Genomic DNA, 12915 nt, shown 5'->3' on the forward strand with positions numbered 1-12915 from the left:
TGACAAAAAGGGAACGAGAGAGAGAAAACACAAATTTCCAATATCAGGGAATAAAGAGGGAATATCACTACAGACTCTGCAAATATTAAAAAGATAATAAGGGAATAATACGGGCCACTCTATGAATATGAATTTGATAACTTAGATAAAATGGACCAACCAGTTCCTTGCAAATCACAAATTAGCAAAACTCACCCAAGATGAAATAGATCATCTGAATAGTCAATTAACTATTTAAGAAATTAAAGCTGCCATTAAAAACCTTCCAAAAAAGAAATCTCTAGGATCAGATGGTAAATTCTACCAAATATTTAAAGAAGCAATAACATCAATTCTATAAAATATTTTCCAGAGAACAGCAGAGCATGGAACACTTCCCAACACAATTTGTGTGGCCAACATTACTCTGATACCAAAGACAAAGGGGTAGAAAATCGAAAACTACTTGCTAATACTTCTCATAAACATAGACACCAAAATCCTCAATGAAACATTAGTAAATTGAACCCATCAATATATAAAACCATAGCACAACCAAGTGGGATTTAGCTCAGAAGGGCAATATTCAAAAATGGATAAATGTAATTCACAATATTGACAGTCTAAAGAAGGGAAACCACAAGATCCTATCAATTGATGCAGAAAAAGCACTTGATGAAATTCAGTACCTATTCATGATTTTTTAAAAAATCTTAGCAAATAAGAAATAGAAGGGCTCTTCTTCAACCTGATAAACAAGCATCTACAAAAACCCTGCAGTTAACATCATACTCAATGATGAAGGATGGAATGCTTTCTCCCTATGATCAGGAACAAGGCAAGGATGTCCACAATTACCCCTCTCAATTCAACACCAGTGGATTAAGCAGTGCAATAAGGCAAGAAAAAGAAATAAAGGTATATGTATTGGAAAGAAAGAAATAAAATTGTCCCTATTTACAGGTAACATGATTGCCTACACAGAAAATCCCAAGGAATCTTCAAAACAAAACAAAACCTCCTAGAACTAAGAAATTTAGCAAGGGTGCAGATATAAGGTCAATATAGAAAAATAAACTGTAATTCTATGCACTAGTAATGTAAAATTATAAACTAAAACTTTAAAAAGCAGTATAATTTATAATCATTCCAAAAGAATGGACTTCTTAGGCATAAATATAACAAAATGGGTACAGGATCTGTATGCTGGAAAATGCAAAGCAGCGATAAAAGAAATCAAAGAAGACCTAAAAGAGTTGGAGAAAAAGAATGACAGACCATGCCTATGGATTGTTAAAGTTTAGCATAATAAATATGTCAATTCTCACTGAAATGATTTATAGATTTAATGCAACACCAATCAAAACCCCAGCAGGATTTTTGTACATACAAACAGCTGATTCTAAAACTCATGCAGAAAGACAAAGGAACTAGAAGAGCTGAAACAAATTTGAAAAAGAATAAAGATATCAAGTATGATAATTCTCCATTTTCAGACTCACTCGATAGCTATAATAATCAAGACAGTGTGGTATTGGCAAAGGAGAGACACATAGATCAATGAAACAGAATGAAGCATCTAGAAGTAAACTCATAGCAGCATGGCCAACTGATTTTGAATGAAGTTGTAAGGAGTGGGCACTGGCCCTTTGTGGCATTCTGTGGGCAGGGCAGAGGTGGGCACGGGGAGTCCTGCACTGAAGGGACTCTACCTCTCCCCTTGGCTCCTGAGAAGAGAGCTGGAGACCCTTCCCACTGCCCGTAGCCTTTTCAGAAACAGCCAACAAAGTGGAGAACAGGGTCCTCAGCAGAGGAATCAGGAAGGCCCTGGCATGTGTGAGGAACGAGGAGGTCAGTGTGGCTGGAGCACCTGGAGTGAGGGCAACAAGAGGAGGTGAGGACAGAGGTGGCAAGGGACCTGGCCCGTCCCTGGGAGGACTTGGACTTTCCTCTGAGGTGTGCCGTGAGAGGGTTTTGAGCCAGGGAGTGACACAATCTGACTTAACCTTTTAATAGACTCGTTCTCACTGCTGGGTTGAGAAATGACTGAACCGGGTGATGGTGGGCGGGGAGTGTGTAGCAGGGAGACCAGCTAGGAGGCTGCTCAGATAAACCAGGTGACAGATGATGGTTGCCTGCACCAAAGTGGAAGCAGTGATGGTGGGGAAAAGTGGTCGGTTCTGGACATAATTTGAAGGTACAGGCTGTGGCGTGTGTGTGTGTGAGTGTGTGAGAGTGAGTGTGTGTGAGAGTGGGTGTGTGAGAGAGTGTGTGTGTGAGTGTGTGCGATTGTGTGTGTTGTGAGTGTGTGATTGTGTGTGTGAGTGAGTGTGAGTGTGTGTGTGTGTGCACACGCGCAAATGTGTATGTTAGGGGTTGTGATGAGAATTTCTTACTGTTGCAGTAAAAAAAAAAAAGTTCAAGAATATTGCTCTTGGAGGGATTATATTTCCCCTCCATTCTGCTCACTGGAAGGCTGACTCAGAGATCTCATCATTGCTTCGAGCCCCTGAATGTCCAAGACTTGGGAGTGTGTGCCTATAATGGATGAGGCAAGCAGAGGGTCACCGTCTTGGCTTCATGGGAACGTCTGGCCTTTGCCCTGAGGTCTGTGGAAGAAGAGCCATCCCCCACCCCCTGTCAGGTGACCCACTGGATGGCTGGACCTCATGAGCCCAGCCAGACTTTCGTAGGCTGGACCCACTCAATAGGGTTTCAGATCACAAATGGACAGATTTCCTTTCTTCATTTTATAGATTAAAAAAATTAGGTGTGGAAAACTATGGTGACGCACCCAGTATCCCAGATCGACTTGGTGGCAGACTTTCAGCTTCTGTCTGCTGCTCCGACCATGCATGGGAGGTGCTCCAGGCTGATAGCCACCTTCCGGTCCTCGCTGTCTTTACTGATCTGATCTTTCTAGACAGCCAAGAGGGCTTCCCTCGTGAACCAGGCCCACTTGGCAGTGGCCCAGGTGGCGGTGAAGAGAGTTGAAGCCCTCAAATATCCTGCTTTGCAAGTAGCCCCTTGGCTGTCTGCCTGCAAGGCCTGCACCTCCACTGATCCAGGCAGGGAAGGCAGACAAACAGCAGAGGCGACAGGCCAAAGTGGGGTGATGAATAGTGTGAGGTGTCCATCAAGCCACGTGCTGGGCCTAGACTGCTGCCCTGAAACACAGCTGAGGGCCAGCACCGATTGTAAGTTTTCTTTTCAGGCTACAGAGGTGTTATGGGCTCAACTCTTGCCCTTCCAAATTTATATGTTGAAGCCCTAACCCCCAGGACATCAGAAAGTGACTGTATTTGGAGACAGAGTCTTTACAGAAGTGATTCAGATACAATGAGGTCATTAGGATGCGCCCTCATCCAATACAACTGCCCTTATAAGAAGTGGAAGTTGGGACACAGATGGCGCAGAGGGCAGACCATGTGAGGACACAGGGAAACGACAGCCATCTACAAGCCGAGGAGAAAGGCCTGGGACAGATCCTTCCCTTAGAAGGAACCAACCCTGCCCACACCTTGATCTCAGACTGCCCATCTCTGGAACAGTGAGACTGTACATTTCTGTGGTTTAAGCCCCCCAGTGTGGGGTACATTGTTACAGCACCCAGAGCAAACTAATACATGCATCATATGGTTTTCTAAAGTTGCAGGTCAAGGCACGACAAGTGTGGTCCCCCCTAGTCCAGGCCTCATGCCCCCAGTGAAGGGGTAATCATGGAGGCAGCAGCAGCCACAGAGTGGGGTCTGGAGAAGCGCCAGGCAGAACACTTCCTGAAGCCTCAGCTCTCAGCATCCCTCCCCGCTCTTCCCATAGCCTCAGAGGACCAGTCATGGGCAGTCCACGAGCAGCTGCAGGAGACCTTTCCAGGCCCTCCGCACTGCCTGGAGGAGACGCCACGGCTAGAAGTTGCTCTCCGGGCCACATGAAAGCAGCTGCGAGCAGAGGCCGGGGGAGGGGCTGGTCCTGAGGAAGCCAGGTTTGTGTGGGGCTGGCCCAGGGACCGCCCACAATCCTCATCAAGGAGCCAGAAGCTTTAGCCTGTGGGCGCACCTGCTCAGTGCCTCCAGGAGAGGAACGAGGGGCTGTTTTTAGCACAGGCACCCTTTCCTCTCTTTCTGTCTGTCTTTTTTTCCCAAAATAAGAGAAGGCAGCTCCTTCAGTACCGGGAGCGAAAAAGAGGGAGGGGGCCAAGAAATGAAAGACTCAGAGAGTGTTACACATAACAGTGGGCGTATTTTATGGAAAGCAGCCGACAATCAGTGTTTGCAGACGCCTTTTATTTTATATTATTTCCTCATCTGTTCAGCTTTCTTGGGCGGGAGCCAGAAAGTTAATATTCTCAGTCAAAGTCGGCCTTTTATCTGTCAGGTTCAAAATGAAACCGAGTCGCTGGGGTTTTAAAGCATCTCAGCCAAAAGGCAAACACACCTTCTCAGCAGCTCTGGCCCAGGGGCTGTTGCTGGGGCTGCCACACCTGTAAGCTGCTCCCGCTGAGGCCCTCTTTCTGGGGCGTTTGATGACGGGTCGCTGTGGTTCCTTAACCACGACACGGGTTGCCCCTGGGAGCCTGGCCAGGCTGTGCCTTTTGGCATTATCAACACGCAAGCAGACAGTGCCCGGGTGGCCTCACCAGATCATGCTGGAGCCAAGGGCAGTTTGGCTGGTTTGGAGGCAGGTGGGAGGAAAGGTTGGGAGACGGGGGGTAAACCCCTGCCTGAGTCCTGCTTGGGGGTCCTGAAAGGAGCCTCAAGGAGCAGTGGTCTGAATGGAACTGTGGTGGTTTTAAAAGAGGTCTCCAAATTCTTCAACAGTCCCCCCATGACAGGGTGGAGCCTCAGGCCCTCCCCTTGAATGTGGGCCGGCTTTCAAGACTCACCTCTAACAAAGAGTTACAAAAGTAACCAAAAGCGATGCTGGCTGATTTCCAAGGCTAGATGATAAAAGGCCATACACCCCCCACCTGGCTCTCTCTCTCGCAGGACAGCTACCTTGGGTGCCCTGAGTGACCACTTAAGAGATCCAGCTGTCCCAAAGTTACCAGGCTGGAGGGACCGTGTGGAGAGACCACACAGAGAGACCAGGAGACCAGCTGCGCCAGCCCCCAGCTGCTGGAGTCTTCCCAGCCCAAGCAGCGGACATCTGAGAGAAGAAGCCTTCAAGACGTCCCCACCTCCAGCCATCTGACTGCAGCGGCTGGAGAGACTGCCTCGCCAAGCCCAGTCACCCCAGAACTGCAAAGGGTAATGATAAAATAGCTGCTGCTCTGTTACCGCATTAAGTTCGGGGTGGTTTGTTAGCCAGCAGTAGATAACCAGTACACTGGCCCTCTGCCTTCTGATTTTGTCTCCTCCAAAGCAAAACTGTGGAAGGTGGGTCCCCTTTTGCCAAACAAATCCTCCCTTGACAGGACAGCCCAAATGAATGGGCTACTGACTTCAGGTCAAAAGACCTGAATTCCAGTTCTAACTCTTCCTGACCTAACACCTTGGTCCACTCATCCAACCCTTCTGGATCTCAGTTTCCATATCTATAAAATAGGGATGATAGCTAAGGTTGGCTTCACAGAGATGTCAGAAAGGTCAAATGAGATGGTGGATGTAACTCTTAGATTTACCAATGCCCTGAGACACATGATCTATAAATAATACGTTTCTCCATGTCAAAGGCCATGGCCGGAAGACCTATGCAACATGTAGCAAGTGTAACATACAAGTGCAACTCTAAGAAGAAAGGGGCCCGTTGTAAAATATAAGGACCATTCAGAAGCTCCTTCTTACTTTTATGCTCCATCATAGATTACGTGGGGGCAATCAATGAAGCCACCCAGCCATGGAGATTAATTTCATTCCGGGAAGTCCGTGGCTTTGTGGCCCTCCCCATTACACCCCAATCAAAGTGAGGGCTTCTGCTGTCAGTTTGGGGCCTCCCCTCAGTTTGGAGGCCACTTAAAATGCAGTAGGGTGACCCTGGGGCTAGAATTCCAGAAGCCCCCCCCCCGCCCCCGTATCAAATTACACACCATTCAATACCCAACTTAGCTAGACTCAATAGCATATTTGAGGACCAACTGAAATTGAAAATTGGCTCTGTGAGTGGGGATGAGGAGTGACAATTTTACCTCATGCTACACGGTCCTCCACTTAGCTTAGACCCAGAATTCTGCTTGCCTTTCCGAGTGTTTTGCTTTCCTCACCAACCCTCTGACGAACTTCTGGGGTCCTCTCCCTTCCTTACAATATGGCCGCTGCTAATAAAGGCGTAAATGCTGCAAAGCACTTATTACAGTAATATTATCTTTATATTACCCCAGCATTACCAGGCTGTGCGCAAGGGCCGGGGAGGCGGGAGAACCTCTTCGGTGCTGTCAGTAATCGGAGAAAGGCAGTTTAGTTTAATGATAATGACTTACACTTACATAGCTGCCCTCATCCCAGAGGACCCTGGAGCACTTTACAAACACACTCTCATTCTGAGCCTTTCTAACAAACCTGAGACGCAGCAATGCTTATAAATAATATATACTCTGAGTGCCTCTATATACTGCAAATGTATGATATAAATATGTATAAGTGTAACAAATATGATTTTTGCATGTTACATTTATAATCTTTAAAAAAAAAAAGGTGACCCATCATGGGTGTGCAGCCACAAAACAGACTCAGAGGGTGCAAAATCCAATAAATATCGATACCACACAACCATTTACAACAGGTACCAGCCCGGGGCTTTTAAAAGCTAAGGAAATCATTCAGGGTCTACATTCACTGGGTTCCTCTTTCACTGGGAAGGTCATTCTCAGGTCAAGTTTATTCAACCAGTTCCAGCTCGGGGTGTGGCAAGCACACAGATATGGATAGTCCTAGATGCCCACCAGGGCTGGCTCTGAAGCCTTGACGCTGATGCTGTGTGATTATGAGCAAGGCACGAACCTTCTCTGGGCCTCAGTTGAATCCTTAACATAACTGGGTAGGGACTTCCCTGGTGGCGCAGCGGTTAAGAACCTGCCTGCCAATGCAGGGGACACCAGTTCGATCCCTAGTCCAGGAAGATCCCACATGCCGCGGAGCAACTAAGCCCGTGTGCCACATCTACTGAAGCTCATGCACCTAGAGCCCGTGCTCTACAAGAAGAGAAGTCCGTGCAATGAAGAGTAGCCCCCGCTCACCGCAACTAGAGAAAGCCCGCACGCAGAAACGAAAAGCCAATGCAGCCATTAATTAATTAATTAAAAATTACTGGATACAAGGCTGTCTGATCGATCACGGTATTGCTCCCAAACCTTCAGGCCCTTGCTGTTTGAAAATTACACATGTACACCCTTTGCCATGTGGATCCACAATGGAGTTGGCAGTTTCCTTTCCCACCCCATGGATTTGGACTTTGGCCTGTTTCCTGATCATTATCATTGTGTAACAAACTCCCCCCAAACCCAGTAATGCAAAACAACAACTGTTTTACTACCTTCATGGATTCAGTCGGTCAGGAATTTGGTTAGGGCACAGTGGGGATGGCTTGTCTCTGCTCCTTGGTATCTAGAACCTCAGTGGGAAAGACTAGATGGTTGGGAGTGAGTCAGTGGCTGGAGGCTGGGATCACTGGAAGCTTCACTCTCTCACACGTGTAGAGCCTGGGCTTCCTCACAACATGGTGGCCTCAGCGTAGTCAGACTTCTTACGTGGCAGCTCGGGGCTCCAAGAGCAAGTGATCCAGTGACAAGGTGGATGCTGCATCACCTTTTATGACCCAGTCTTCAAAATCAGTGTCGCTTCCACACCCCTCTATCGTCCAAAGAGTCACAAGCCCACCTGGACTCAAGGTGAGGGGAATTAGACTCCGCCTATTGATGGGAGGGATGTTAAAGCCACAGTTGTAGGTGAGAATGTGGGATGGGATGTATTGTTTGGCCTTTTAAATGACTTTTCCACACACTTAGTGGCTCACCACCATGTACAGTTTTACCATTCCTATGGGTCAGGAACTAGAGCACAGCTTGGCTTGGTCCTCTGCTGAATCTTGCAAGGCTGCAATCAGGGGTGTCAGCCAGATTGCTTCCTTTCTGGGGTTTGGGATCCTCCACGGATGAGTCTCCTCATCTGTGATGGGATCACGCTAAGCATGATAAGAACCAATGGTACCAACAAGGGAAGGTGCTTGGGATACCAAAAAGAGCTACACAGATGGTCCTTATTATTCTCTAACTAGATGCTAAAATTCCCAAGGTCAGGAACACTGTGTTGTATTCACTTTGGATGCACCATGGGACCTAGAACAGAACTAAGTGCATGGCTGTGTGTCAAGGAAGGCTGGCTGGATGCACTGAGGGATGGGTAGATGGATGAGGGATGAAGACTTGCGTTCCACGGAGATTCTGAGAGCCTGTCAAGGAATGGGAGGAGGAAGATAGCCAGCACGTCTCTATACTATCACAGGCATGAAGGCTGGCCATTAGAATGACATATAACAAACTTATTTTGTCTCCTTCCTCTTGAAGGTAGTTCTGAATGCCTCTGGGGAAAGGTGCAGTATCGTGGTTACAGCAAGGCCTCGGAAGTCAGAAAGATTAGAGTTTGAATCCTGGTTCAGCCCTTTTTGAGTTGGGTGACCTTAAGCAAGTTATCAAACCTCTGAGCCTTCAGGTTTCCCAGTGGTGAAATGAGGGCTGTGGAAGGAGTAGAGACAAGGTATGTGAGACGGCTCACAGGGCCCACGTGTGCCTGGTGAGCAGCAGCTGGTATTGTGAGGGTCATGAAGGTATAAGGTGTTCAAGCTCAGGCTCCAGAAACCGCGTTGCCTGGTTCAAAGCCTGGCTGCACCTACTTCATGGCTGTGTGACCTCAGGTAAATTACATAACCTCTCTGGTCCTCTTTTCCTTGTATGTAAAATGAGGATAATAATTTTATAGGTGCTTAGAATAGCACATGGCTCATGGCAAGTACTCAGTGACTATTAGCTGCTGCTGATTTGCTACATCATCTGCTTCTCTTCCTTCTCTTCTTCCTTCTGCTTCTTTTCCTTCTCACTGTGCATTAGTGGGATCCTTCCTGTTAGCCACCTGAATTCCCTGCGCTTATACTGCAACAGCCCCTGAGTTGCCTCAGAACCTCCTGGATTCAGTTCAACAGACATCTAGCCTTCACTCAGCCGCTCGAGCCAGAAACCAAGGAACCGCAGCTGACGTCTTCCTCTCCTTCACCCCTCACTTCCAAACCACCATGACGTCCCGTCAGCGCTCCCTCCAGAGTGTGTCCGACACCTGCTCACAGCTCTCCACCTCCATGACACCACCCAGCCACCATCATCTCACCAGGACGTAGCCATCGTCCCTAACTGTTCTCGCTCTTGCCTCTAGGATCTGCGCTCCACACTGCAGCCAGAGCATTCACTGTCATTGCACTCCCGTACTTACACCTTCCCGATGGCTTCCCGCCCCACTAGGCGGAAAACCCGAACTCAGGGCTCTGCCTCCAGCTCCTTCTGTCCTCGCCCTTGCTCCTTAGCAAGCCAAACCTCCTCCTGCCTCAGGCCCTTTGCATCTGCTGTTCCTTTTGCTCCAAAAGACCTCCACACCCCCCCCACCACCTCCAGAAAACTCCTCATCCTTCATTCTTCCATTTAATGTAGCATCTGGAGAGAGTGCCCCCTCACCATCCCCCATTTAAATTAGGCCCCTTTGTATCTTCTTTGACAGCCTGTTCTGTTCCAAAGTCTGGTAACACTTACCACAATTCGTAGTCAAATACTCGTGTGTTTATAGACTTCTGATCTGATCCATGTGCCTCCATGAGATTCTGAATTCTATGAGGCCAGGGAGGAGGGCATTCCTAGCCTGACATACAGTTGGCCCTCAATAAATATTTATTGAATGAATGAAAGCATTTACAATTTCCTAGGTCCTTTCTGAATAGCTACATCTAATACTCAGCAATTCCTGCTAAGAAACTGGCTCAGAGAGGGAGAGAGAAATTTGGCCAAGGTCACCCAGCTGGTCAGTGCTGGAATCTTAGTCAGAGATAGTCTCAGCCTAAGCCAAGAGCACGCCCCTCCCAGAGCAACCCACACCCAGTGACTGTTTGGCGTGGGGTATAAAGGTCTAGCCATCTTGCCTCAACTCATTGCATCACTGATGGACCATCCAAGCTCCAGAGCTCCCTGTGGGACTGCTGAGGCTGTCCCCAGGCATGCATCACAATTCAACTTCTCTTCCTGCCCTCTCCCGCTTCCTCGCCCGCACCCCCCACCCCATAGGTACTGATCTCAAGGGCATTCCCTAGTAGAATGTAAATTGGTACAGTCACCAGGGAGAAAAGCATGGAGGTTCCCTAAAAAACTAAAAATAGAACTACCATATGATCCAGCAATCCCACTCTGGCATATACCCAGAGAAGAACATGGTCTGAAAGGATGCATGCACCCCAATGCTCATTGCAGAACTGTTAACAATAGCCAAGACATGGTAGCAACCTTAAAGCCCATCGACAGAGGAATGGATAAAGAAGATGTGGTCCATACACACAAGGGAATATTACTCAGCCATTAAAAAGAATGAAATAATGCCACTTGCAGCAACATGGATGGACCTAGATATTGTCATACTGAGTGAAGTGAGTCAGAAAGAGAAATGTATGATGTCACTTATATGTGAAATCTAAAAAGAAATGATACAAATGAACTCATTTGCAAAACAGAAACAGACTCACAGACTTAGAGAACCAACTTATGGTTACCAGGGGGGAAAGGTGGAGGGAAGGGATAGTTAGGGAGTTTGGGATCGACGTGTACACACTGCTATACTTAAAATGGATAACCAACAAGGACCTACTGTATAGCGCAGGGAACTCTGCTCAATGTTATGTGGCAGCCTGGGTGGGAGGGGCGTTTGGAGGAGAATGGATACATGTGTTATGTATGGCTGAGCCGCTTTGCTGTGCACCTGAAACTATCACAACATTGTTAATCACCTATACCCCAATATAAAATAAAAAGTTTTTTTAAAAAGGGCATTCCCTAGTAGACATTCCACTTGTTAAACTCCATCACAGAGTCAGCTTTGTGGGACATCCAGCCTGTGACATTCAGTCTCCAGACCTTCCTATCATTTATTTAGCTTTTGTATATAGTTAATGAATTTTTACCAAGGGCAGACCCCCCCACCCCATCACTTTTTTTTCTTTTTTCCTGGAACAGAATTTATTACCAAGTCCGGGTTCTCCAACTTGAGCATGTTGAAGGACTTGTTAAAACACAGATTGCTGGGCCTAACACCCAGAATTTCTGATTCACTGGGCCTGGGCTGGGGCTGGGGGATGTGCATTTCTTACAAGTTCCAGGTGATGCCAAGGCTGCTGTCTGAGGACCGTGTTGTGAGAACCATTGGTATAGAGAAGCGAGAAATAGAAATTGTGATGGTCTCATCTTCATTCTAGTCTCTGTGGTCCCTTGGCAAGGTAGCCCCCCAAAGCTCCCTTCCAACTGAGAACTTACATTTAATGATGTATGAATCTTTAAAAAGAGGTCTGGCCTGAGTGGACCCTTGGGCGGGGTGGCCAGGAGACTGAACACAAGTAAGTTGCTCTTTCCCCAAGTGTTCATCCACCCAGCACCCTGACTTCTACTTCTGTTTTGCATTCAATTCCCTTCCATCCCACCCCCCAGCCCTCCTGAGCCCCACTTGCTCAGGAAGCCATCTCTCCGGGCACATGTGCACCAGACATTCTGGGCAAAGCCACTGACTGCTCTAATCTACACTCTGTGTCCCTTAAGCTAGAAGTCTCCAGAAGAGCGACAAGAAAACAGCCAAGAGGTGGGCTGAGGCTCGGGGAACTAATTGAAGAACGACTCCTCTGCGGGGTGTTAATACCTTGCAAAGAAGTGAATCTACTGGCATTTTTTTTTAGAGTTTAATAAAAATATATATGCACCGTGAGAAAATCACAGCAATAATTCCTTGCACCTTTGTTCCGAGAAGCCCAAAGCACTCCCCATATATTATCATATTCATTATCCTATTTTCTTCACGTTTCTCATTAATTTTTTTCTGAGGTGATATATTAATATGAAATTCTAAATCACATTAAGGAGACCACGAGCCCAACTCGTTCTCCTCACCCTAACTCCACCTTTCTCTTCTCCCCTTTCCATCCATCATCCTCACTGCCTTCCTCCTTCTCCCACCCAGGGGAGGGAAAGTTGGAAGCTGGTAAGCAGCTGATGGGGGCGGTTAGAAGACTGGTGGAGGGCCGGCCTCAAAGTGCTGCTTTGCCAGCGGGCTGCTCTCCCAGGCCCCCTCCCCAGGATCACTTGATCAGACCAGGACTCTGATGCCCCTTGGGGAAGAAGCTGCCTTGCAGCCCAACTCCCCTTAATGGGTGTAAAACCTACTCTCCCCCGCCTTGCATGCAAGAGGGAAAGAATCAGGCTCATTACAGATATTATCATGCAGCACTTCATATTTCAAAGAGCTTTATAATCGCTAATTAGTTATTGCCAGAGAATATGGAAATGGCACCTTGCTGGAATCCCGCAGACTGGAGGCCAGACTTCTGCAGTGCTGCCTGGCATGGCTGGGCCTGCCCGGGGTCTCAGGAAGTGGGGCCGACTCCAGGGAAGAAGGCACTAGGCTTTTAGTCCTGGCCAGTGTGCTTCCGAGCGGATACTCCCGGGGTCATCAGACTGCATTCTGTCTGCTTAGGAAGAACCCAGAGACGGGCTACTGCTTCAGGTGGTAAAAGAAAACATGCAGCTGAAAATGAGAACAGCAGTCTCAGCCAGCAGAGGCAATGAAGCATATGCCCTTCCTACTGTGCTGAGTTCGATTCCCAATCCGATGACTGGAATGGGCCTGGGGTTGACACCCAGCGTATGCCTGTGTGCGCAGCAATGGTGAGCTCGCTCCAGAAGCCTCCTGAAGATCTCAAGGGCACACAGGTGTT

Source organism: Hippopotamus amphibius, chromosome X (assembly GCF_030028045.1).
Source record: "Hippopotamus amphibius kiboko isolate mHipAmp2 chromosome X, mHipAmp2.hap2, whole genome shotgun sequence".
NCBI lineage: Eukaryota > Metazoa > Chordata > Mammalia > Artiodactyla > Hippopotamidae > Hippopotamus > Hippopotamus amphibius.